This window comes from Capsicum annuum, chromosome 9 (assembly GCF_002878395.1).
Source record: "Capsicum annuum cultivar UCD-10X-F1 chromosome 9, UCD10Xv1.1, whole genome shotgun sequence".
NCBI classification, from domain to species: Eukaryota; Viridiplantae; Streptophyta; class Magnoliopsida; order Solanales; family Solanaceae; genus Capsicum; species Capsicum annuum.
This window is the reverse complement of record NC_061119.1, coordinates 52,430,828-52,436,580: the sequence shown is the minus strand read 5'-3', so window position 1 is coordinate 52,436,580 and position 5,753 is coordinate 52,430,828. Positions and strand designations below refer to the sequence as shown.

The window sequence follows — 5,753 nt, the reverse complement described above, 5'->3', positions numbered from 1 at the left end:
CGATGGATGTGGTTCAATCCAAGCTTGGCAAATTCAAGGAAAGTTTGGCAATAATCAAGCCAAGCTTGGCGAAGCATAAGGTCCTTGCGAAATAAAGAGCACACTTGGGCGATGCTGAGCACACACAAGAGCCTTTAGCGAGGCAAAGAGCCATTTGGGCGGTGGCATGGAATCTACTTGGGCGATTCCAAATCACTTGGGTGGCAAGAAGGAGATACAATAAAAACCACGGGAACACTAAACACACCCCAAATAGTCCACTAATCAAAAGAATTCTTGGACAGATTGGAAACCTCACTCGGATTCGACAATGACAACAACAATAATGAAATGACGAAGGTGTTTATCACACCAAACCAGCAACAACAAAAATAATATGAAGACAAGATTCACAACAACAAAGTGGTAACAATAACAACACCTCACGGGTTACATTAACAAAAACAAGAAACAACAATTACAACAAACAAGAGGATAGATAGTTAGACAAAATGAAGGTGTAATCTTAAAAACCCAAGAGCCTATTCCACTCTTGGACCTTTAACAATACACACAACGAATACCTAACTCCTACGTTGGCACAAGAGTGACCTCGATCTCCCAAGTATCCAACGTTTCCAAGCTTGAATCGAACACGAGTGATTCCACACTCAAGTTGATTTCCCTAGTTACAATTTCGGCCAAGGATGGCCATTCTCTCGAGAGAGATGTTTCTAAGTGTTACACTTTCATATTAAACAAAAACTAAGACTAAAAACCCTAAGAGGTTCTATATATAGTGTATTACAAAATGGAATACAAAATGACCACAATACCCCTCAAGGGTGAGGTGCCCATAAAGTGTAACTTAGGGACTATTTTTAATGCATTTAGGCCCTCTTTTATACTTTACTTGTGCACTTCCTTGGACGGATTCAATACGCACTCGTTCTCATCCATCCTCGTGGTCGTACTCGTATCAGAAGGGCCCTCAATAGCCACTTTTAGCTATTTTTGTAATAGATTATTTTTGCAAGGGCAACAACTATAAATAGCTGCCTTAGCTATTTATTTCCTTATATGATGTTGAATTGAGAATTGTCTTGAATGACTTGTAGCTTCTTAATTGCTTGTATTTTTGGGTCGATTGCCAATTAAGTAGATAAATCTATTAGGTGAATTCCTAGTAGTGCTATTAGGTGGATTCCTAATAGTTTAGGTTGAGCTATTAGAGGTGGATTCTGTTAATTGTTCTTTAACTTCTTTTTCTTTATTAATCATGTAGATTTATCTATACATGGATTCAATTGGTTTCTCTTGTGTATAATTGAGGGATTATTGTTCATCGATTAGGTTCAATTGGGAGGTGAGGATATAGAGCCCCTTGTTGCCCATAAACTTGACTGATTAGCCTTAATCCACATATCCTTTTTGTTTATTTCATTCTGCGTTGTTTTGATTCTAGTCTAGCGATTAGAATCATTATCAGTGATGGCATAGCCAGCTGACAAATTTGTGCGGCCTGTTGGGCAGAAGCAGACAATACACGCCATGGATTTGGGTCATGACAGCAGAGTGCTTTGTGGTTACAGTTTCTCATTGTCAACAGGAAAAGTCGTGAAGTAATAAAAGATCTAACAGCTTAGGAAGGCAATTGTAGAGCCCTTCATGGCAAGGAATTGACATACTTTTGGCTCATTGGAAATACAAGTATCTGAAAAACGCCAAAAATGGATGCCTTGACAATAGTTATAATAACACCAAAAGAGATACTTTCTGAAAGTATTATCTTTGTATAGTGTTCTATTCTAAACTGTGTTATCTTAAAAGGGCAGCCGGTGCACTAAAGTTCCCGGGTCCGGAAGGGCCCTATCACAAGGGTTTGTACTATCATGCCAGAACTATTTTACTGTCCAATATTCATGAAACTGTTCGGTTTCGTGCTTCATGCATAGATTAATTCAGTAGAATAATGACCAGCCATTGTTGAATCCCTAATTATTTATTTTGCACTGGAAGGAAACAATAATATCAGGATACCATGGTTGATATCTTGACATTTCTCAATATATTTCAAGTGTTGAATTCTGGATAGAACGGAAAGGTTCGTAGTATTTCATCATAAGCTTACTCTACTTATCAGTACAGAATGCCACTAAAATTAGGTTATATTTACCAGTATCAATACATCAATATTCCACCAAAGAGGATCTATCCAACTCATCATGAATCATCGGCCATCAGAGAGAAAGAATTCTGCTACAGATGAAGAGCAGGAATGTGCATTAACCGAAGAACATGGATATGACTTGATAAAATCATCAAAACCTCCAGGATGGTCAAATGTTAGGCCAGCAGATGAAATACCAAGAGTTGATAACTCTGGCAAGGCCACAACACCATCCAAGAACAACAAGTTTTGCCTCATGGTTGGCCTAAGTGAAGGCTCTGAATGAGAGCAGAACAAGCGTAGACTTAAGACCAACTCCACTTGCCCTGGAACAAAATCAGTACCTAGGTTTGGATCAACAACCTCGAGAATATTACCTCTACTCCAGCATGAGAACACCCAATTGACCAAAATCAGATCATCACCATCTTGTCTTGGCTGTATCGGCCTCTTACCACAGGCAACTTCAAGCAGAAAAGCCCCAAAGGAAAAAACATCGCTACTAGGTGTTGCCCTGCCAGTTCTAGTATGCTCCGGTGCAAGGTAACCAAGAGTACCAACGACATGAGTAGATTGAGGATCGGTCCCATGACCATATAGTCTCGCGAGTCCAAAGTCTCCTAACCTGCCATTTAGTTCACCATCCAACAAGACATTACTGGCTTTAATATCCCTGTGAACCACTACGTGGTCACATTCTTCGTGCAGGAAAAATAGTCCTGCTGCTACACCTCTGATGACTCTGAATCTTTAGCTCCAATCGAGCGTGAATCTTGGTTGGTCGTACAAGTACTTGTCTAGACTTTCATTAGACATGTATTCATAAACCAAAAGTAACTCCCTTTTTCGCCTGCAATAACCCAAAAGTGGTACTACGTTCCTGTGTTGCATACGACCTATGCTTACAATCTCCAAAACAAATTCCTTCATCCCTTGTATTGATTCATGAGATATCTTCTTTACAGCTATCTCAAGTTTTGTGATCGGCATCACTCCTTTGTAAACTTTACCAAACCCTCCAGCTCCCAATAGCTCTTTTTCTCTGAATTCCTTAGTGGCCTTGTACAAATCTTTATAATTAAACCTTTGTGGTCTATACTCGCGTTCCCAATCTTCAAGAAGTTCTTCATACTTCTTCCTTCTAACATGATAAACCACCACTGAGGTTGCAACAATAAGTAAAACCAAAGATATTACTGGCAAACCAATCGTTACAAATCTTGATGTCCCTTTGCGCCCAAGACAAGGAAGTTCAGGAAGTTGAGAAAGTTCTTGAGCTTTACCATCTGTCTTGAAGCTCCATCCCAAGATATAATGATTTGTTGGGACTGAACCATTTGATGATGAAAAAACAACATACATGGTCTGATAAAAAATTGGTGAAAGATCATATTTCAAAGACAAAAGTGGCCTAACTGGTTTTCCCACATGTAATGGAGCTATTGCCACATTAATTTGCTTAGAACTGCCATCATAATCCACCCAGACTTGCATTGGCTGGCCACTAACTAGAGTCATGTTATGAAACAAGCCAGTATCATCAAAATAACATGTTATGTGATTTGCTAAAGACTTCAATCCATTTATATCAATTCCAACATGATTGTCATTCATATAATCAAAATCCGCGCTATAGATTGTATCAAGCTCAACTCGTACAATATGGTTTGATATATCCCCATTATTGGTTGAGTTGAAAAGGCCAAGATAGTGGTTTGCTAAAGCCCTCCGAATTCCTCTCTGTGGCGCGATAACAAAATCCAGTCCGTGAACATCCAAAGGTCGATAATCAGACCTTATGGTGAAAACAAAGGTTGTGGAGAAAGTAAATGCTGTACCATTAGGTGAATTCTTGAAATGAATTGGATTTGGATAGAAAGCATGGCCTTGATCTTGTGTTTTAGAATCTGTTAACAACAAAAGACCATTGGATGTGAGATTAGCAATGCCATCCAAGCTAATATTCCCTGACTGGAATCCATTGTAAATGAATCCATCAACTTCACAAGAAGCTGGTACAAAATCAACTAAGAAGAGAGACACTAGTATGACAAGGTTGAAGAACATTGGCAATTTTCTTTGATTGAGAGAAAATAATATGACCAAATGAAGATTTGCTCTACTGTTCAGAGCCACAAATGAGAAAATCTAATAAATAAACAGAATGTAGAAGAGTATGTCCAAGTCAAGAATAGTAATCCAAAAATATAACTACATGCCAAGTTGTCTCAAGTAATCCAAGAGTCATCTATTAAGTGGTTCATCATGCTAAAATTTGGACTAAATGAGAGGAAAGGTCTATGTTTTCAATTAGGGGTGTTTATTGGTAGATTTCATCTTGATTATATTATTGATTTGATTTATGGATTATCAATTTGTAAATATGGTAAATCGATAATTGGATCAATAGAATATTTGTTTACCGATTTTTGAGTAATTGATGACTACCAAGTTGGTAATCATACTTGTACTAAAATTTGGACTACATCAGAAGAAAAGTCCGTCTGCATCTGCAACTACAGTCAAATTTCTCTATTGTGGCAGTATTTGACTGAAAGTTTTATGGTTGCTATAGTGAGGTGTTATTATATATGTATACTGACATTTGATATTTAGTTCTAATTTAACTGTTATAAATAAAAATATACAAAATTATAAAAGAGTGAATGTTTAAAAAAAAAAAAAAAAAAAGCAGAGTTCAGTAACATTTTCTTGTGAAGTTATGATAATAACTGATAGACACTAGTTAAATACATTTTTTTCATTGTAATTAGATATTTATATATGAAAGTTACCATGCGCATGACATTGGATGATGATTATCATAAATAGTTTGATATTTTATTTTATACGTAATATATATTTTTACATAATAGTTGAAAATGATTATTATAGAGAGACAATTTTATAAAAAGTATACTGTTATAATGAATATTATTATAGATGATATATTATTATAAAAAGTAAAATATAATATAAAATTGAAAAAAATAATATTAAATTATAATAATGAAATATCGATATAACAGACACCTATTTAGAGAGGTATAATTGTACATCTGTTCTTCAGACGTCATTTTAGCAAATGTAGTAAAGACATCTATAAACAATTAGATATGGAGCATACAAACTAGGAAAGATACACTGTCCCATTTTACTCGTCTCAATTTGATGTTTCACATTGATTAAGAAAAATAATTAATAATATAATTATTTTATCATAGTATTCCTATTAAATGATATTTACAATTTAATTTGAAAAAAAATAATTAATACTAAAGATTAAAAAAAAATTGTGTTGTCTTAATTAATGAAAAGCAGAGAGTGTCTTTTATATTTCCTTATTTGAAAAAATAAATGCGTTTGTATTTTCATAAATTATGAATTGATGATGGATGTGTTTGATGCCAACCGCTAAACTAATATGGCACAAAATATTAACTACTACTATCAAATTTAATGTCGGCAAGTGGCAGAAATTTAATTCAAGTGCAGTGCTGTTCTCATGGTCAGTGGAATTAGATTTACAGTCTTCTTTTCCAGTAATTTTACACTATTTTAATTTTTACACACTCTATATAACATCAACATCAGTGAATTTTGT

General features: G+C 35.4%; 1 pseudogene; it reads right to left on the bottom strand.

Moving 5' to 3' along the window:
* Positions 1-1,992: 1,992 nt before the first annotated feature.
* On the bottom strand, positions 1,993-4,384 carry LOC107842115 (annotated as a pseudogene).
* Between the last annotated feature and the right edge of the window lie 1,369 nt (positions 4,385-5,753).